The 21,669-nt window shown below is 43.8% G+C and overlaps 1 protein-coding gene across 1 annotated transcript in view; it reads left to right on the top strand.

The window, feature by feature from the left end:
- Znf683 (zinc finger protein 683) overlaps positions 1-21,669 on the top strand; it is a 61,298-nt gene that overhangs the window by 1,281 nt on the left and 38,348 nt on the right.

Raw genomic sequence — 21,669 nt, 5'->3', positions numbered from 1 at the left:
GGTGGAGGAAGTGGACTAGAGGTCCTCCTTTGCAGAGGTAACCCTCCCTGGTAGGAGATAAAGAGAGTGGACCAGGGGGTGGCTACTGCTCTGGTCGGAGATGGACAATGGCCCGGGGCTCAGTGCACGGCCCTAGCCCTGCCCCTTCACTTCCGGTGCTCAGTTCAAACTGGACAATGCCAGCTCTGGCCAGTTCCCCTCCCCCACGGCTACAACCCATTTAAAGGGACAGAGCCTGCTTTCGGGGGCATCCGCTTGCTCTGCATCCAATCTTTCCCACAAGTGTGCAGAACGTCTGGAGGTTCTCACGCCACAGCCGCGTGTGTCAGTGCGCGCACGCGCGTCCGTGTCCCGGCACGTGGGTATTTGAGAAGGAGGAAAATAGAGTTGAGTGGGGTTCTTAGATAGGGAAGGGGGGGGCATGGAGAGGATGGCCAGGGACTGTGAGAATCATTTTCCTTTTTCCTACGAAATGCTGCCCACGAGACTAAAACGAATATCAAAAGACGGGGACGGGACTTGAGGGGATTAAAAAGAACTATGATGGCCTTTTAAATACTCAGCCTAAAGAAAAAGAAGAAAAGAAAGTCATCATTAGTAGTGTCCTCGTCCCAATTAGGAACTGTAGTAAACTACTCTTCCCGGAGTTCTCCGAGCACATCCGCCAAGGTCATTTTATTTACATCAGTAGCACCTTCCAAATACATTTGTTCCCTGTACTTCTGTTCCGAAGACTCAAGAGCAAGTGATTGAGGTCCACCAAAGGAAAAGAGATAAAAAGCAGTTGAGGGCTCCGGCTTCGCTTGGTCGCCCAGGAGCGCTGTGCCGGGAGGCGCGGCCAGCTGCTCTGTCCAGGGTCCTGAGGGCGCCGGCGGCCCTGTCCTTGGTGCTGAACAAAGCCGGGCGCTTGGGCCTCCCTCCTGCCTTGGGAATGCCTTCCTGAGTGTCCACCTCCAAGTCCATCATCTCTGAAATCCTGATTCTCCTTACCGGTCCCAGTAGCGCTGACGGACTTGACACAATTAGAGTATTTATTATTTGCTTGGGAGGCAGAGTTTTGATATGTAGCCCAAGCTTGCCTCAAACTCTGCCTGCCTCTGTCTCCCAAAATCTGCGATTACAGGCATGCCCCACCATGCCACGCTGAACTTTTTTTTTTTTTCTGTGAGAGCACTGCATGTATATAAGTTTCCTTTCAGAAAAAAATGTGCAGACCTATTCATGTGACCATGGACTGAGGAAAGTGATCATATTTTTCTTTTTCCTGAGTTAGGGTCTCACTCTAGTCTAGGCTGATCTGAAATTCACTATGTAGTCTCAAGATGGTCTTGAACTCATGGCGATCCTCCTATCTCTGCTTCCAGAGTACTGGGATTAAGTACATGCAACACTATGCCCAGCAATATTTTTTAATCAAACAAGATCAGAAGAGAAGAGAAATTAATTTTTCTACTAGTCATTTTCAAATTATTTGCTAACAGTTTTGTTGAGAAAGAGTTCTGTGTAGCCAGGGCTGACCTGAAAAATGCTTGTCACTGAGGATGATATTCAGAGTGCCAGGATTACAGCTGTGTACCACCACACGCAGCTTTACAACCACTTCTAACAGGCGCACAGGTATTGAAGTAGGATTGTCCATGTCTGTAACAGCTCTGTGACCCGAGGCAACCTCATTAAATATCCCTGCCTCAGTTTCCCGGTATGTCTAGTGGAGATAACGAGTGTACTTAGCTTTCAGAGATATTGTGAAAATGAAGTCAGAGAGTATAGGAAAGTCTTTTGAAACAACACCTGATATGTCATTTTAATCATGTAAATTATTCCTATGAACATATCTATTTTGCTCATGGCTGTTTTTGGAATCTAGATGGTATGGGATCATCTACTCCCTGAGTTCTACTTCCATTCATATATTTTGTGTTTTCCATTATCTAAAACAGTACCTGGGTCACAGAAGTCATCCAATAAGAGTTTCCTAAATAGATTATTTATTTTTATTTTGTTTCGTTTTGTGTTTTTTAAGGTAAGGTCACTCCAGCCCTGGGCACAATTATTCTGGGACCTCAGTCTCCTAGAGCTGAAATTGAAAGTGCATGTGCTACCACATCTGGCTCTGAATGAGTTATTATTTATTTAATATATTTTTACTTATTTGTTTTTATTTGTTTTCAGACAGGGTCATTCTCTTTACCCATGGCCAGCCTGGACATTACTATGTAACCTAGGTTGGCCTGGAATTTATGCTTTATGGCAGTTCTCATGCCTCAGCCTCTTGAGTACCAGCATCACTGGTATGAGCCACCACACTCCACCTGAGTAGGGTTTCTTTTTTTTTTCTTTTTCTCTTTTTTATTTTCTTTTTGTTTGTTTTTTCGAGGTAGGGTCTCGCGCTAGCTCAGGCTGACCTGGAATTCACTGTGTAGTCTCAGGGTAGCCTTGAACTCATGGCAATCCTCCTATCTCTGCCTTCTGAGTGCTGGGATTAAAGGCATGCGCCACCACGCCTGGATTTTTTTTCTTTCTTTTTATTTATTTATTTTCTTTTTCTGGTTTTTACAGGTAGGGTCTTGCTTTGGCCCCAGCTAACTTAGAATTCACTATGTAGTCTCAGGGTGGCCTTGAACTCATTGTGATCCTCCTACTTCTGCCTCCTGAGTGCTGAGATTAAAGGTGTGCACTACCATGCCCAGCTCTGAGTAGGTTTTAACTGAAATAATGCACATTATTAAAATAGTCATAATTCTCCATTTCCTCAGCTCTCTTTTTTATCTGTATTCCCAGAACAACTGAGGAGGGGCTCAGGGCCTCATTAAATAGCGTTTGCAGAGGCAAAGGTTGCTTTAGGAAGACCCTCAAGGCTCCTAGCATAATTGATTCTTTTTTAAATTTTTATTTCCACATGCATGTGTGCACACATACCAGGATCTCTTACCACTGCAAACAGATGCCTGTTGGGCTTTGTTTGTGGCTTGGGAATTGAACCAGGACCAGCAGACTTTGCAAGTAAATGCCTCTAACCAATGAGCCATCTCCACAGCCCAACATAATTGATTCTTCATTGTCATGGGACATGGAATTTCCATGTGGGATGTAGAACCCCTGACTAAACCTTCTTCCTCCCTTGGGTCCCCACTTCAGGGAAAGCTTATTAGGTTCCCACTATAATCCAGTCATTGTTCTGATCCACAGGCTTGGTGGGGGGAATCAGATGAATATGCAATAAGTATATGGATGTAAAACCAAAAAAAAACGACAAAGAACTATTCCTTGCTTTCCAAGACATTACTGTCTAGTTAGGAAGATAAACACAGTAGCGCTAAGTATTACAAATGCCTCTTGTACTAGTTTCTACATATCTAGGTTAATGATATACAGGTAAAAGAGGGGGAAGTGGGAGCTTGGAAGATGCCTCAATAGGTACGAGCATTTTCTGAGCAAGCATGTTGGCCTGTGAGGGCCTGATTCACCCTGAATTTGATTCCCCAGCACTCATATAAACAGTGGGGTGTGACCACACATGTATATCACCCCAGCCCTGTGAGGATTAGGGACCTGGACATGCAGGGGCTCATTAGTCAGCCAGTCTGACTGAGAAACAGCAGCTTAGGGTTCAATGAGAGACTCTGTCTCAAGAAATAAGGCAGAAGAGTGAAAGAGGAGAGAGCCAGACATTCTTCTCTGGCCAAGCCAAAGCAGGTTGGTTCTCTTTCAGGCAACCACCTATACCCTGTTCCCATTTCACCAGTATTTTGAGAACTCTGTGGCAGAGTACATGGTGATGATCTTAAAATCTGACCATCTGCTAACATGAATGATGGTGTACATTTAAGGAAACTTCTCCACAATGTGTCCCTCAAGATACCAGTCCATTAGCTATATGTAGTGATGCTTGCCAGCACTTGGGTGATAGAAGCAAAAGGATCTGGAGTTCAAGGCCAGCCTCAGCTACATACTGAGTTGAAGAACTGCCTGGGCTACAATGAGACACATTTTCAAAATATTAAAAAAAAGAAAAGAAAAGAAAAGGCAACCCCTTTTGGAGACCCCTCCTTGCAGGAAGTTGTGATTTTATTTTCACTTCTGTTTGGCTTGCCCCCTCCAGAAAAAGAAGAAGGCCAGGTGTGGGGTGGATCATGCCTTTAATCCCAGCGCTTGGGAGGCAGAGGATCACTGTGAGTTTGAGGCCACCCTGGGACGACACAGTGAATTCCAGGTCAGCACGAGCTAGAGTGAGACCCTACCTCAGAACCTCCCCCCAAAAGAAATAACTTAAAAAGAAGAAGGAGGAGGAAGAGGAGAAGGTGGAAGAAGAGGAGGAGGAGGAAAAGAAAAAGAATAGAAGAGTTGTTGGGTCCCTTTAGTCCCAGCACTTGGGAGGCAGAGGTAGAAGGATCATCCTGAGTTCAAGGCCACCCTGAGATTACATAGTAAATTTCAGGTCAGCATGGGCTAGAAAAACAAGGATCATGGATCATGATGTGTGTGCATTTCTTTCTTTTTCTTTTTCAAACCTTTGTTTTATTGACAGCTTCCATAATTATAGACAATAGACAATAAACCATGACAATTTCCTCCCCTTCCCCACTTTTCCCTTCACAAATCTACTCTCCGTCATATCACCTCCCCTTCTCAATTAGTCTCCTTTTTAGATATATTTTTTATTTTATTTATTTATTTCCTTGACAGAGAGAAAGAGGGAGAGAGAGAGAAAAAAAAAAAAAGGGCACAGTAGGGTCTCCAGCCACTGCAAATGAACTCCAGACACGTGCGCCCCCTTGTGCATCTGGCTAACATGGGACCTGGGGAACCGAGCATTGAACCGGGGTCCTTAGGCTTCACAGGCAAGCACTTAACCCCTAAGCCATCTCTCCAGCCCTCTTTTTTTTTTAATCTTGATGTCATAATCTTTTCCTCCTATTATGAGGGTCTTGTGTAGTTAGTACCAAGCATTACAAGGTCATGGGTATCCAGGCCATTTTGTGTCTGGAAGAGTGCATTGTAACAGTCTTACCCTTCCTTTGGCTCTTACATTCTTTCTGCCTCCTCTTCTGCAATGGACCCTGAGCCTTGGAGAATGTTATAGAGATATCTCTGTCACATGTGCTCAGCGCTGTGGTGTCTTTTGAATCATCCCAGAGGTCACCACCATCTGAAAAGAGAAGCTTCTGTAGCTGGGCCAAGCAGTCTAAGATGCTGGATTAAGAGAAGCTTCTCTAATCCAAAAGTGAGAGTAACATTAATATATGAGCATGAACATTAAGAGAAGTTTACGGCCAGGTGTGGTGGTGTACACCTTTAATCCCAGCACTCAGGAGGCAGAAGTAGGAGGATCATGTGGTGGTTTGATTCAGGTGTCCCCCATAAACTTAGGTGTTCTGAATGCTAAGTTCCCAGCTGATGGAGATTTGGGAATTAATGCCTCCTGGAGGGAGTGTATTGTTGGGGGCGGGCTTATGGGCTTTATAGCCAGTTTCCCCATACCAGTGTTTGGCACACCCTCCTGTTGCTGTGGTCCATCTTCTGTTGGCCAGGGGGTGATGTCCACCCTCTGCTCATGCCATCGTTTTCCCCTGCCATCGTGTAGTTTCCCCTTGAGCCTGTAAGCCAAATAAACCTCTTTTTCCCAGAAGCTGCTCTTGGTTAGGTGATTTCTACCAGCAATGCGAACCAGACTGCAACAGATCACCATGAGTTCAAGGCCACCCTGAGACTACATAGTGAGTCCCAGGTCAACCTGAGCTAGAGTGAGACCCCCTACCTCAAAACCCTACCTCGAAAAACCAAAAAAGAGAGAGAGAGAGAGTGAGTGAGTGAGAGAGAGAAAAGTGTGTTTATAAGACAGTTTTCATTTATATGCATTTAGCCAGACACCAGCAAGCATTACACCCCTAGAGCTCATGGCATCCCCTGTCATAGGTTTTCAGTACCAGTCATGTATTCCTTCCTGTGGAGTGGGCCTCTAGTTCAATTAGTGAGCAGTTGGTTTCCCCCATAACAGACATGCCACTATTGCACCTGTTGGCTCATCTGGCTTGGCTGGCCAAACTTAAGGCTTGCAGTGGCGCCTGTTGTTTATTTCCACTGATGACTTCTCTCTCCCACAGGGCTGCATACAGCATAGCTTTTTCCAGCTGTCAACTGGTCAATAGGGAGGAGGTTTTCAGCTCAGCTCCAGTAGGATTTCTTAGTGACTTTGCAGCCCAAGCATGTGGAGTCTTCAGCAATAGGATCTCACCATTTATTCCTGGTGGGAAGCCAAAAGCCTTTGGAATGGCTTGTAATGTTTTGGGGGCATCAGGAACCTCCCTGGCCAACAACTGACTGGAAGGTATCCCAGTCCTGACACTGAAAATTTTCAGTAACAGTCCATGGCTTCTGAGTATGCCATTGTCAAAAAAAGTAGGTTTCCATATGACTTATTCATACCCTCTTAGATTTTGATTAACTCTCCCCCAATTCTTCCCTTACTCAATCTCTTCCCCTGGCCTGTGTGCTGCATTTCTATTTGTTCTCATTCATCTGTTCATCAACTCATTCCCCTGCCAAATAGTGAGTTTCTGAGTAGTCACTATATGTCTGAGAAGCACTGAGGGTATGTCAGTAAACAAGACAGGTCAAATTTCTATACTCATAGAGCTCACATCTAGAGAGAAAGACAGGTAATAAACACATAACTAAGTTAAATGCATGGCATATTACTTCCAGCCTGTTCGTTTTCTGTGTGATCTCAGAAAAGATTACAGCTTTCTCCTTTAAGGTGAAAATAAGTGTTGTTAGTTGTTAGACAAATATTTCTATCAGCTCTAAAACTCTAAAGTGCTGCAGTGTGTGTGTATGAGAGAGTGAGCCCAGTCGTATTTACAATGAGAACAGTCTGGTTTTGCCCTGTGCTGTCATCCTCATCCTGCTGCAAAGACTGTGCTTCCTACATCCATCACGACTGGGCACCTCTCACCTCTCGGGTCTGCAGAATCGGCAGGAGGACAAGCCAAGGGAGCCCCCTTACTTCTTTCATCTGCTCCCCAGGCTGGCCCTGCTCCACAGAGCAAGACGCCAGGCACTTGCTTTCACCAGTAATGGCTTCATTAGATTGAAAGGAGACGAGAGTGACCTCAATGAAATAGACTTCCTGACCCCAACTGACCTCTGACCCTCACCCTGACAGCCTCTAAATCTTTTCCTTCTGACATGTCCCCCACAAGAGCAAATGATGAGCATAGGATAGCCTGCTGTCCAGTGATTGTACCTCTCCAGGTGTCCTCTGCAGTGAGACCCCCGTACCCAGATGTGACTTTCCTCATAGCTGCTGATCCTTTTGCTGGTCCTCACCGAGACTCTAGTCCAAAATGTGGGTCACAACCCATCCAGCTGTCATTCACCTGGTGACCATTTGTTTGTATCCAGTGGCTGTCATGTCCCATGGAGGCAGGAGGCAGGTGTCTATAACCAAAGACTGGCATTTCTCAAATGCTACTTCAGCCTTTGGGCCAGCTATATAGCAGGCATGCACTAAATGCTCTGTGTGTATTGTCATTCTCAGTCCTCAGCCATTCAAATACGATTCCTATCTTCCCGGAGAGCAAATGCAGACATTGTAGTTAAGCAACTTGCTTCAACTTACAGATCACAAAAAGTGGGTCCCAGTTCTAGCCCACCTCAACAACCCCAACATTCTTCTTTATTTATTATTACATATATATATATATATATATATATATATATATATATGTATGTATATATATAGTTTGTTTTTTGATTTTTCAAGGTAGGGTCTCACTCTAGCCCAGACTGACCTGGAATTCACTATGTGTAGTCTTAGGCTGGCCTCAAACTTACAGTGATCCTCTTACCTCTGCCTCTGGAGTTTTGGAAATAAAGGTATGTGTCACCACACCCAGCTCTTCTTTCTTTCTTTATATATTTATTTATTTGAGCTGGGGGGAAGAGGCAGAAAGAGAGAAAGACAGAATAGATATTCCTGGGCCTCCAGCCACTGCAAATGAACTCCAGACACGTGTGCCACCTTGTTCATCTGGCTTATGTGAGTACTGGGGAAACAAACCTGGGTCCTTAGGCTAAGCCAGCACGTGTCTTAACTGCGAAGCCATCTCTCTATTTGTTTGCAGCAACAAGAGACCCTGGTGTGCACATACACACATGTATAAATGAATTTTTTAAAAAATAAAATAAGACCATTGTGAGTCAGCATTGAGCTGGGGGTCATGCCCAGGGGTAGAGCCATCCCTGAGTAGCTGTCTGGGAGGACAAGGCCAGCAGAAGAGAGGCTGGGAGCAGGGCTGCACTGCACACCATGTTTTGTTTGTCAGAACGCATCGAGAACCAAGGCCAACCATAATCAACCAACAAGACAAGAATAGATAGCTGACTCCCGGGCAGGAGATGAACCACCCCTCACACATCAGCCAGGGCCTGGGGGAAACCACAGAGGAACTGGCAAGCTGAACAAGTGTGCTGCTTCCATGGCGAGCCTGACCACCTGGGCCAGGGTGATGCAGACAGACACTGAGGACACTCACAGTACACCGAAGCAGAAATCATAAGCTGCTGAGAGCTCAACACTAGAATTAACAGCACTCCCACCAAGTCTCAGGGAAGTTTGTGGAAGAGAGGGCCAAAAGAATATAAGACCCATAGGGTGGGAAGGAATATCCAGAGACAGTGCCCTCACAGAGACGGCTGCTCTCTTCACACGTAACCTACAACTCCATGGTTAATACCATCAATCCCAATAAAGAAGGTTCTCAGAGGAGTGGGGGCAAGGAGGAGGGAAATGATGGTACCAACATATAATGTGCCCATACAAAGTTTCTACTTAAAAAATAAAATAAAACAAGCCATGTCTTTAATCCCAGCTCTCAGGAAGCTGAGGTAAGAGGATCGCCATGAGTTTGAGGTCAGCCTGGGCTAGAGTGAGACCCTGCCTCAAAAACAAAACAAAAAACTTTAATCCCAGCACTTGAGAGGCAGAGGTAGGAGGATCACTGTGAGTTTGAGGCCAACCTGAGACTCCATAGTGAATTCTAGGTCAGCCTGGGCTACAGTGAAACCCTACATTGAAAAACAAAACAAACAAACAACAACAACAATATATATACAATATATATATATATAATATATATATTATATATATATATAATAAAATAAATAGTTAACATAGTTAATGCATAGGTTTAAAAAAAATCAATTGGTATTGAAAGAATTATAATGAAAGAGTCCCCTGGCCAACCTACCCTCTCCACTCCCTTGAGGCAACCTCTCTGGAAGCCATCTCTTCTGGAGGATGTTTCTGTGTCTCTAAAAATATGCATGGATGTCTATTCCTTGATTTATCGATTTTAGTTATCATCTATTGATTTCCTGTTATGATGGATGAGAATGTACCCTCTTACAGGCCCTTTCCCCTTCCTCCCAAGGAGAGATAGATCACAAATTTCAGCTAAATTGATAACCAATGTTTACTTGGACATCATTATGGAAATGCCCAGTGTGTTGTCAAGAAATTTCTCTTCTTATACTACTTTTATTTTGTTCGGACTATCTAATACCTTCCTCACTGATTGTCACTACTGTATCCTCAGCTTCCTTTTTAAAAAATATTTTTTTTATTTATTTAATTTGAGAGAAACAGAAAAAGAGGCAGAGAGAGAGAGAGAGAGAGAGAGAGAGAGAGAGAGAGAGAGGCTGGAGGAATGGCTTAGTGGTTAAGGCATTTGCCTGCAAAGCCAAAGGACCCAGGTTCGATTCCCCAGGACCCATGTTAGCCAGATGCACAAGGAGGCACATGCGTTGGAGTTCATTTGGGGTGGCTGGAGGCCCTGGCGTACCCATTCTCTCTCTCTCTCTATCTTTCCCTCTTTCTCTGTCAACTAAATAAATAAATAAAAATGAAATAAAAAGAAAGAGAGAGAGGATAGCACTGGGTATGGTGGCTAACACCTTTGATCCCAGCACTCAGGAGGTAGAGGTAGGAGGATCATCACGAGTTCAAGGCCACTATAAGACTACATAATGAATTCCAAGTCAGCCTGGGCTAGAGTGAGTCCCTACCTTGAAAAACCATAAAAAAGAAAGAAAGAATGAAAGAAGAAAAAAAAAAAAAAAACAGAGAGGATGAGCATACCAGGGCCTCCACCCAGTATAAACAAACTACAGACACATGCATGCACCACCTTGCATATCTGGTGTTACATGGGTATTAGGGAATTGAACTTGGGTCCTTAGGCTTTGCAGGCAAGTACCTTAACTGATAAGTCATCTCTCCAGCCCCTCTTCTTCTTTTATAAACAAGTATTTATTTATTTATTTGCAGGTATGTCTATGGGCATGCCAGGGTCTCTTGCTACTGCAAACACACATCATTTGGTTATATATAGGTGGCTAGGGGAATTGAACCTGGCCTGGCAGCCTTTCCAAGCAAGCAACTTTAACCACTTCCTTCAACTTCTTCTTTTATTTATTTAAACTATTTTATTTTTATTTATTTATTTACTTGAGAGAGAGAAGAAGAGGGAGAGAGAGAGAGAGAGAGAGAATGGGCACAAAAACAAATTCCAGATGCATGTGCTATCATGTGCATCTGGCTTATGTGGGTCCTGGAGAATTGAACCTGGGTCCTTTGGCTTTGCCAGCAAGTGCCTTAACCGGCTAAGCCATTTCTTTCCAGCCCTCCGGCCATTTCTCTAGCCCTTCAACTTCTTTTTTCTTTTTTATTTATTTTATTTTATTTTGGTTTTTTTGAGGTAGGGTCTCACTTTACCTCAGGCTGACCTGGAATTCTCTATGTAGTCTCAGGGTGGCCTCGAACTCACGGTGATCCTCCTACCTCTGCCTCCTAAGTGCTAGGATTAAAGGTGTGTGCCACCATGCCCGGCTGCTCACTTCTCTTTTAAAATTTAATTTGGGAGTAGAGAGATGGCATAGCAATTAAAGTGCTTGCCTGCAAAGCTCAAGGTCCCAGGTTCTACTCCCCAGAACCCATGTAAGCCAGATGCATAAGGTGGCACATGCCTCTGGAGTTTGTTTGCAGTGGCTGGAGGCCCTGGTGCACCCATTGTCTCTCTCTATCTCCCTCATTCTTGTTCAAATAAGTAAATAAATAAGTCAATTTACAAATAAGTAAACAAATATATTTAAAAGTTAATTTCAGGTTTTTAAAATTATTTATTTGAGAGAGAAAATGAGTAAGGCACATCAGAGCCTCCTGCTGTTGTAAATGAACTCCAGACACATGTGACCCTTTGTGCATCTGGCTTTTTATGGGTACTGGGGAATCAAACTGAGTCTGCTAGGCTTTATAAGCAGGCATCTGTAATTGCTGAGCCATCTCCCAGCTCCTCTCAGCTTCTTTTAAAAGGCTTCATAATATTTTTTCCCAGACAGGGTTTCACTCTACCCCAGCCTGGCCTGGGACACATTTAGCCTTACTGGCCTTGAACTCACAGAAACCCTCCTGCTTCAGCTGCCAAGTGCTAGGATTAAAGGCATGAACCACCATGCTCATAATTTCATTAATTCCTCACTTTTCTAGAAACGTGTGTGTGGTGTATACACATGTCTGTGCTGATACAGTTCCCCATGCACTCATGCTCATGGCCAAGGGACACCATGGGTGTCACCTTCCATCACTCACCTGTCTATTTTTTCTTGCTAGGGTATCTCTTACTGATCCCGGAGCTTGCCTTTCGTGAGCCCCAGTGATCCAGTGATGCTCAGATCTGGGGTTATAGATGTGTGTGGCCACATCCTGCTGTTAATGTGAGTTCTGGAGATTCAGACTGGGTCTCAGGCCTTCATGCTTGCCTAGGAAGTGCACTTGAAGCCTCTTTTCTGACATTCATCCTGATTGCTCTCCAGGCTTCCTTCCCAGTGGTCATCTTGAGGGTTCCTTCTAGCTTTTTTTTTTTTTTCTTTTTTTTTTAGGATGGTCTCATTCTAGCTCAGGCTGACTTGGAATTCACTATGTAGTCTCAGGGTAGCCTTGAACCAACTGCAATCCTCCTACCTTTGCCTCCCGAGTGCTGGGATTAAAGGCATGCACCACCATGCCTGGCTCCTTCTAGTTTTGTTTTTTTTTTAATGAAGGTTTTATTTTTTAAAATATTTTATTTATTTCTTGAGAGAAAGAAAGAGAGACAGAGACAGGCAGAGAGAGAGAATTGTCACACCAAGGCCTCTAGCCACTTCAAACAAACTCTAAACGCACGCATCATCTTGTGCATCTGGCTTACGTGGGCACTGGGGAATCAAATCTGGGTCTTTAGGCTTCACAGGCAAGTTCCTTAACTGCTAAGCCATCCTCCAACCCCATCCATCTCTTCAGCCCCTCCTTCTAGCTTTTAAGGTTACAAATAATATTTTCTGGATCTCATATGAAGCTGTTATGTAGTTCACAACCAAAGAACACATTACCATACCCTTACTTTTGCATGCCAGGCAAGTCTCTTACCACTGAGCTGCCTCCCCAGCCCCCTAGACCTTATTTAGTGATGGTTTCAAAGCATGCTCTTTTTCACTCTGTTTTGTAGACCCAATCGAATGAAGGACACTCTGCTGCTTGCTTTGAGGACACTGAAGTTGGAGATGTGTTTTCTAGATTCTGAGTTATCAGCAGAATAAAAGAGACAACAGCTGACCCTGCTTGAAGACTCTCTGCCGTGCTTTACATCAATTATATCATTTAAACCTCACAACAAGTTTATGAGAAGAGCATGGCTATTGTCATGTTACAGATCTGGAAGTGGGACCCAGAATTATTACGTAGCTTATTCCAAGTCACCAAGTGATAGGCAGAGCTACTCAATCTTGGTTGGTTGACTCTGGATCCATCATTTGGAGTTAATACTCAACACTTTTTCCATTAGAAGAGGATTATCAGCAGAAGATGAGGCCATCCTTTCTAACAAATAAATTATGTCTTACAGGCCAGGTGTGGTGGCTCATGGGTTTTAAGTGCTTGTCAGTCTCTAAAGCTTAAGTGAGGATTTCCTTGAAAAAATACAATATCCTTTCTGTCTCTTGTCACAAGTTTAAAAGCCTCCCAGCTTGTATAATGTAACTACTTGGGGTCCACTTTTAACTTGGATTTCATGCCATAAACTGAAAAGATTGGATGTGGTGGCTTGTGCCTATAATCCCAGCACTGGGGAGGCTGAGATATGTGGATTGCCCAGCCTGGCTAGAGTGTGACCCTACATCAAAAAAAGGGAGGCTGAAAAAAAATAATAAAAGGGAGCTGGAGAGATGGCTTAGTAGTTAAGGTGCTTGCCTGTAAAGCCTAAAGGACCCAGGTTCAATTCCCCAGTACACATGTAAAGCAGATGCACAAGGTGGCACATGCATCTGGAGTTCCTTTGAGTGGTTGGAGGCCCTCACACACTCATTCTATCTATCTATCTATCTATCTATCTATCTATCTATCTATCTATCTATCTATGTATCTATGTATGTATGTATGTATGTATGTATGTATGTATGTATGTATGTATGTATGTATCTATCTATCTATCTATCTATCTATCTATCTATCTATCTATCTATCTCCCTCTCCCTCTTTCTCTCTCAAATAAATAAATAAAAATTTTAAAAGAAGGGCTGGGTGTGGTGGTGCACACCTTCAATCCCAGCACTCAGGAAGCAGATGTAGGAGGATTGCCATGAGTTCACGGCCAGCCAGAGACAACACAGTGAATCCAGGTCAGCCTGGGCTAGAGTAAAACCCTACCTGGAAGAATTGATAAAAGACAAAAAATGGAGGTGAGTGGTGATGCACACATTTAGCCCCCAGCACTCGGGAGGCAGAGGTAAGAGGATCACCATGAGATCAAGGCCACACTGAGACTACATAGTCAATTCCAGGTCAGCCTGGGCTAGACCCTACCTCAAACACAGTGATCCTCCTACTGGATGCTGGGATTAAAGGCATGCGTCACCCATATCTGGCTCTAATTTCTTAATATAGTCACTTAATGCTATAAATTTCCCTCTTAGGACTGCCTTCATTGCCCCCCCCCCCAAGGTTTTGGTATGCTTCCTGTATCTGTATTGACATCACTTTCCCTATTTGGGGGAAGTTTTCTTCCATGATTTTGTTGAAAATACCTGCTATGCATTTGGAGAGAAATTCTTCTCTTTCTCCTATGCCCTGAATTCTTATGTTTGTTCTCTTCATAGTGTTCCGAATGTCTTGAAATTCTCATTCATACCTTCCTAGTAGCTTGTCTTTCTCTTTGTTGTTGGACTGTATTAGATCTGCCATCTGGTCTTCTAGTTTAGATATTCTGTCCTCTCCTTGCTCCATTGTACTGGTGAGTCTTTTTACAGAAGTTTCTATTTGACTTACTCTGTTTCACATTTCTAGTATTTATGATTGGTATTTTTTCATTATTTCTATTTCCTTACTCATGTCTTGTATTGACCTCTTTATTTCATTAAGTTGGTTTCCTGTGTTCTCTTAGGATTCCTTCAGGAATTTGTTTTCCTTCCTCCTCCTCCTCCTCCTCCTCCTCCTCTTCTTCTTCTTCTTTTTTGATTTTACAAAATAGGGTCTCACTCTAGCCCAGGCTGACCTGGAATTCACTATGTAGTCTCAGGGTGGCCTTGAACTCATGGTGATCCTCCTACCTCTGCTTCCCACATGCTGGGATTAAAGGCATGTGTCACCATGCCCACCTTGTTTTCTTCTTTGATTCCTTTGAATATAGTTGTAATTTTTTTTTTTAATCTTTGTCAGGCATTTCATCTAAAACAGTCTCACTAGAGGTCATTTCTGATGGATTTATAATTTTTGGTGGGATTGTATTGTCTTGTTTTTTTTTGTTTCTTGTAGTATAATGTGGATATTTTTGCATCTTGAGTTAATTTGTTGCTTGGGTTTTATAATTATTTGCAATATTCTTTTTTTTTATTTTAATTTTTTTTTTTTTATTTGAGAGCGACAGACACAGAGAGAAAGAAAGAGGGAGAGAGAGAGAATGGGGGCGCCAGGGCTTCCAGCCACTGCAAACAAACTCCAGACGCGTGCGCCCCCTTGTGCATCTGGCTAATGTGGGACCTGGGGAACCAAGCCTTGAACCGGGGTCATTAGGCTTCACAGGCAAGAGCTTAACTGCTAAGCCATCTCTCCAGCCCCTGCAATATTCTTATTTGTGTAAATATGACTTTATATATCTTCAGTGTAGGAGTTTAAAGTGCCAGATGTGGCTCTTATACTCCAAGAGAAACAGCAGAAATGACCCTAGGTGTTGAGTTTGCTTCCTATTCAAGTATCCTAATATTCTGAGTGGAGCAAATTATTGGCAAATTCTAAAAGTCAACTGAGCAATGTACACATTCAATCAAACCAGCACAGAGTATTTATGCAAGAGTAGGGAATAAAACAAACAGATAATCTAATAAAGCCAAAGACCCTAAGGGTGTGTGTTGCCCCACACCTTCAATTATGTCAACTGGGAGGTTGAGATTTCTGTTCTGAAATGGGTTCCAGGTCAGCCTGGGGCTGAGTCAGACCCTGACCCCAATAACAACAGAGAAAAAGACAAAGATCTTATAAGTCAGGAAATATCAAAGGCAATAATACAGCTTATTTGAGAATGGTAAAGCCAACCAAGAATATATCAGTCAACTGTAACATATAACCTGCCCTGACATGGAAACAGAGATTAGCACTTCCAGTGCAGGTCTATGTACCTGGCTTTGTGTCAGTGGGCCCTGTTACCTACTGGCTGCTTGGGGGATGGTAGGCTGTGCAAGATGCCTGGAGTTGTACCGGATCTGCTCAGCTGGTCCCACTTGTTTTCTCCTTCAGCAGCTGTTCAGCTGGTCCCTGCTGTCTTCCCCTTCAGATTTCTTGATTTTGTGAGGAAGCTGGAGTGGACAATCCCTCCACTTTGTTTCTCCTCCTGCAGCTGTATGCCAGCTGGCGAGGTGTGTGGATTGGGACTGCTGGGGACTCCACGGAATTCTGGCCAGTTTCTTAGATTTGAATCTCTCTTGCATTTCTGCTATGGTTGATAATAACTTACACACCTTCACTTTTTGGTAGAAGAGTATATTTTGCTGTTTTTCTGCTTATTTCCCTCCTTAAACTGCTTTGGCATTGTTACTATGCCACCTTCTTACCCAGAAGTAAATAAAATATATTTTTTAATTTTTAAAATTATTTTTGTTTATGTATTTAAGAGAGAAATAGGGAGGGAGGGAGAGAGAATGGGCATGCCAGGGCCTCCAGCTGCTGTAAACGAGCTCCAGTTGTGTGTGCCCCCTTGCACATCTGGCTTATGTGAGTCCAGGGTAACCAAACCTGTGTCCTTTGGATTTGCAGGCAAGTACCTTAACCACTGAGCAATCTCTCCAGCCCATATTTTTAAAAACATATATTGAAATAAAAACAGGGCTTTAGAAATTGCTCAGTGGTTAAAGCACTTGCCCATAAAGCCTAATGACCTGAGTTTGATTCCCCAGTACCCACTTAAAGCCAGATGCACAAAGTGGCACATATGTCTGGAGTTCGTTTGCAGAGGCAAGAGGCTCTTGTGTGCCCATACTCCCTTTCACCTCTTTCCTCTTTATTTTTCTCTCTCTCTGCTTGAAAATGATATATATACACAATGCCAGGCATGGTTGCTCACACCTGTAATACCAGTCCTTGGGAGACTGAGGTAGGAAGATCACTGGGAGCGTGAGGCCTGCTTGGGCTACAGAGTGAATTCCATGTCAACTTGGTGTAGAGAGTTGTGGCACACATCTGTAATCCCAGCAGTTTGGAAGTGGAGTCTGTAAAATCAGGAGCTTAATGACATCCTTGGCTACATGAGACCCTGTCTCAATTTTTTTCAAGGTAGGGTCCCAAGCTGTCCTCTAACTCACAGGGATCCTACCATGCCTCCCAAGTGGTAGGATTTAAAGCGTGCGTCACCATGCCAGCTCAATTAAAAAAACATTTAAACATATTTTATTAATTTCTTTGAGAGAGAGAAAGGCAGAGAGAGAGGGAGAGAATGGGTGCACCAGGGTTTCAGCCACTGCAAACGAACTCCAGATGCATGTGTCTCCTTGTGCATCTGGCTTATGTGGGTTCTGGAGAATCGAGCAGGGATCCTTTGGCTTTGCAGGCAAACACCTTAAGCACTAAGCCATTTTTCCAGTCTCCCCCGCCCCCCCCACCAATTTTTTTTTGACTTTTCAAGGTAGGGTCTCATTCTAACCCAGGCTGACCTGGAATTCACTCTGTAGTCTCAGGGTGGCCTCAAACTCATGGTAATCCTCTTATCTCTGCCTCTCAAGTGCTGTGGTTTAATATTTTATTTATTTATTTGAGAGAGAGAGGAAGAGACAAATAGAGAGAAAGAAAACGGGTGTGCCAGGGCCTCCAGCCACTGCAAATGAACTTGACACATGCACCCCTTATGCATCTGGCTTATGTGGGTCCTGGGGAATTGAACCAGGGTCCTCTGGCTTTGCAGGCAAATGCCTTAACCACTAAGCCATTTCCCCAGCCCTATTTTACTTCTTTTATTTATTTGACAGAAAGAGGCAGAGAAAGAGAGAGAGAGAGAGAGAGAATGGGAGCGTCAAGGACTCTAGCCTCTGCAAATGGACTTTAGACTCATGTGGTACCTTGTGTATCTGGTTTATGTGGGTTCTGGGGAATCGAACTTGGGTCCTTTGGCTTTGAAGGCAAGCACCTTAACAGCTAAGCCATTACTCTAGACCTCAATTTTTTTTTCTTAATTCTGAGTTCTCATCTCTGTTATTAACTCACTCAATAACTTTACCTTAGTCTAATCTCTACCTCTCTAGGCCTTAACTTTCTATCAAATGGAAGAGTAAATTTCTGACTACTAATCTTCCTTCCTACTCAGTACATTTGTGATGTGTTACAAACTGAGAACAAGATATGTGTGAAAGTACCATTGGCTCCTCTTTTAAAAAAAATATTCATTTATTTATTTGAGAGAGAGAAATAGGCAGAGAGAGGGGGAGAGAGAGAGAGAGAATGGGCATGCCAGGGCCTCCAGCCACTGCAAACATACTCCAGATGTGTGCGCCCCCTTGTACATCTGGCTTACATGGGTCCTGGAGAGTTGAACCAGGATCCTCTGGCTTTGCAGGCAAGGGCCTTAACCACTAAGCCATCCCTCCAGCCCTGGCTCCTCTTCTTAAGATTCAGAAGTTGAAGTAATACCAGTTAACTTCTGCTAAGCACAGGGCATAGCTCTCAAACTGCCCTATGAGGGAGGTATTTATATCCTTTTTATAAAATTTTATTTATTTTAAATATTTTATTTATTTAATTTTTTATTTGTTTGGTTTTTCAAGGTAGGGTCTCACTGTAGTTCAGGCTGATCTGGAATTCACTACGTAGTCTCAGGGTGGCTTCGAACTCATGGCGATCCTCCTACCTCTGCCTCCCAAGTGCTGGGATTAAAGGCATGTACCACCATGTCTGGCTTTTTAACAGTTTATTTTTATTTATTTATTTGAGAGAGAGAGAAAGAAGGAGGGAAGGGAGAGAGAGAATGGACACATCAGAGCCTGTAGCCACTGCAAACAAACTCCAGACATATGTCACGTTGTGCATGTAGCTTACCTAGGTCCTTTGGCTTTGCAGGCAAGTGCCTTAACCTGTAAGGCACTTCTTCAGCCCCATATCCTTCTTTTTATTTATTTATTTATTTATTTATTTATTTATTTATTTATTTATTTATTTATTTGAGAGTGACAGAAGGAGAAAGAGGCAGATAGAGAGAGAATGGGCACATCAGGGCCTCCAGCCATTGCAGACAAACTCCAGATGCATGCACCACCTTGTACATCTGGCTTACGTGGGTCCTGGGGAATTGAGCCTTGAACCGGGATCCTTAGGCTTCACAGGCAAGTGCTTAACCACTAAGCCATCTCTCCAGCCCCATATCCTTCTTTTTGTTGTTCTTGTTTTTCAAGGCAAGGTCTCACTCTAGCCCAGGCTAATGTGGAATTCACTTTGTAGTTCATGCTGGTTTCAAACTCACAGTTGTTAGAACCAGAATGTCTCCATTTTTGGACTCTGACTGCCATTTCATTGTTAACTCTATGTTTCCCAAGAGTGACCACCTATCTCCATTAACACCTTCCTGGAATGTCCCAAACTACCTGTCTGCTTATCACTTGCCTGAAGTGGCTCAGGCCCCAAGACAAGGTGCATGGCCTGTAACCAAAGCATTCCAAGGCTGGAGAGATGGCTCAGTGACTAAGCTTGCCTTGACCCGTCTTTGATCCCCAGTACCCGTGTAAAGCCAGATACACAAAGTTACCCATGTATCTGGAGTTCCTTTGCAGCAGCTGGAGGCCCTAGTGCACCCATTCTCTCTGTCTCTCTTTTCTCTTTCTCTGCTTGCAAATAAATAAATAAATAACAATATTTAAAAAGAATTCCAGTGATTCCCACTACCCCTTAAGTATTCTCTAATCTGTAAGGGAAGCTACTTCTGACCTGCCTGGCCAAAGCCCTTTTCTGGCTTTCCCAATAAAGTCTGTCTGCAGTTGAGCTGGTCTTCCCTCTCGTTTCATTTCCTGCTTTTCCTAACAATAGTGATACTTCTACCTCAACTTCCCAAGTGTTGGGATTAAAGGTGGGAGCCACCATGACCAATTCATCTCCCATTTAATAGAGGAAAAAATTGATGTTCAAAGTGTTCAAGTAAGTTCCTCAAATCCCCCCAGCAAGTAACCATGATGAAACAAGGGCTAACTATATTCTATATTCTATGTATATATATATATATATTCTGTGTATACTTTACTATATGTCAAACACTGAACCAAAACCCTTCATTAAACTGTGTAATCTCCCTCCACAACCTCTGGATGTGGCAATTATTGGCTCTAGTTTCAAGATGTGGCTCAGAGATTATGCAATTTGTAACAATGACAAGAAATGACCCATCATAGTTCCTATCCCAGGCTGCAGCCTGTACTCCTAACCATTGGGCACACTGAATTTCAGCGATAACATGAGATACCACTGTATCCCATGCAAGTCATCCTGGAGTCAAAGCCATCAAATGTCAGGGGACTGTCCTTCCCTCTTCTAACCACCTAGGCCCTGTGGTTTGGCCATGGAGGAGGAATGACCATAGAGGACATTCATTCTCCCCTTCTGCCTTTCCTGAGGGAAGTAATACCTTGAGGTTGTAAAAACAGATGTCTTGTCCCTGTTCTATCACAGAAGGGAGGTGAAATGAGAAGTGTGACATGCCAAGCGCCAAGACCTTTGTTTAAAAATTTTTTTTTTAAATTTTTATTTATTTGTTTGAGAGCGATAGACAGAGAAAGAAAGAGGCAGAGAGAGAGAGAGAGTGACCTTCAGCCACTGCAAATGAACTCCAGATGTGTGCCCCTCTTGTGCATCTGGCTAACATGGGTCCTGGGGAATCAAGCCTCAAACCAGGGTTCTTAGGCTCCACAGGCAAGTGCTTAACCACTAAGCCATCTCCCCAGCCTGTCCCAAGACCTTTGAAACAAAAGGGTATTATGGCAGATCATCTGGCCCCACCCAGAGGTCCAAGTTGGCATTCACCATTTTCTAGCAAATTTTTAGGAACAGAGAACTGGCTCTTGCTTCAGGATCCCTTGCCCATGTGGAAAGAGTGGGATTGTTAGGAAGTTCCTTCTTCCAGTGAACTGCATGTGATCTCTACTGACAGCCCACTGGTATTTGGACAAGTTCCTTCCTTCTCTGACAAAGACTTGGGGGTCATGCTTTCTGTTCTCATCCCCAGTACCATGCTTGTCCAGTTGTGTAGCCTCAGACAAGTTTTTTTTTTGTTTTTGTGTTTTTTTTGAGGTAGGGTCTCACTGTAGCTCAGGCTCACCCGGAATTCACTATGTAGTCTCAGGGTGGCCTCGAACTCATGGCAATCCTCCTACCTCTGCCTCCCAAGTGCTGGGATTAAAGGCATGCACCACTATGCCTGGCTTTCATACACGTTTTTTTGATGATGCCTCAATTTTGGTTAATTTCCTCCTATCCCTCCAGAATTTAGCCCAAAGCCGACTGCTTCTTCAAGGATCCCTAGCCCCTTTTTACCGGCTGCATACTATTTTGTGCAATGCCATTTCAGATGCAAAGTATTTCCCCATTCATTATCTCACTGCATCCTAGGAAACAGGGCTGTTGGTAAAGAAAGGAAGTATGTGGTTATGTCAGTGTGATGGTTAAGGTGTTGTCAACTTGATCTGTTTAGTAATCCACAGAAGACCTTACCCCAGCGTGAGCGGCCCCACTCAGAGGAAGGCTTCATATAAGGAGGCTCTGGGTGAAAAGAGCTCCTTCCTTCCTTCCACTTGGCTGCCGGAGCTGCTCACTGCCTTCCAGTGTGGATTGAAGACCAGCGAGGACTGAAGACCCGAGTGGATTGGAACCCAGCAGCTCCTCAGGAAGCCTCCAGGCCTTCTGGCGCCATCTGCAGTGCCGGGTAGGGACTGCTGAGGCATTTGGCCACGTGGACTGAGCAGCTACCAGGTTCTGTGATTCTCCGGCCTGCAACTGCTATTGGACTACTGTAAACTAATCCAATAAATTCCCTTTTTAAAATAATTCATTCTAGTAATTCTGTTCCTCTAGAGAACCCTGACTAATACAGTCAGATTTGAGGTGTGGCAGGTCTAGAT

Source organism: Jaculus jaculus, chromosome 5, assembly GCF_020740685.1.
Source record: "Jaculus jaculus isolate mJacJac1 chromosome 5, mJacJac1.mat.Y.cur, whole genome shotgun sequence".
In the NCBI taxonomy this organism is placed as follows: Eukaryota; Metazoa; Chordata; class Mammalia; order Rodentia; family Dipodidae; genus Jaculus; species Jaculus jaculus.
The sequence above is the reverse complement of the archived record's forward strand: the minus strand, read 5'-3'. Positions and strand labels throughout refer to the sequence as shown.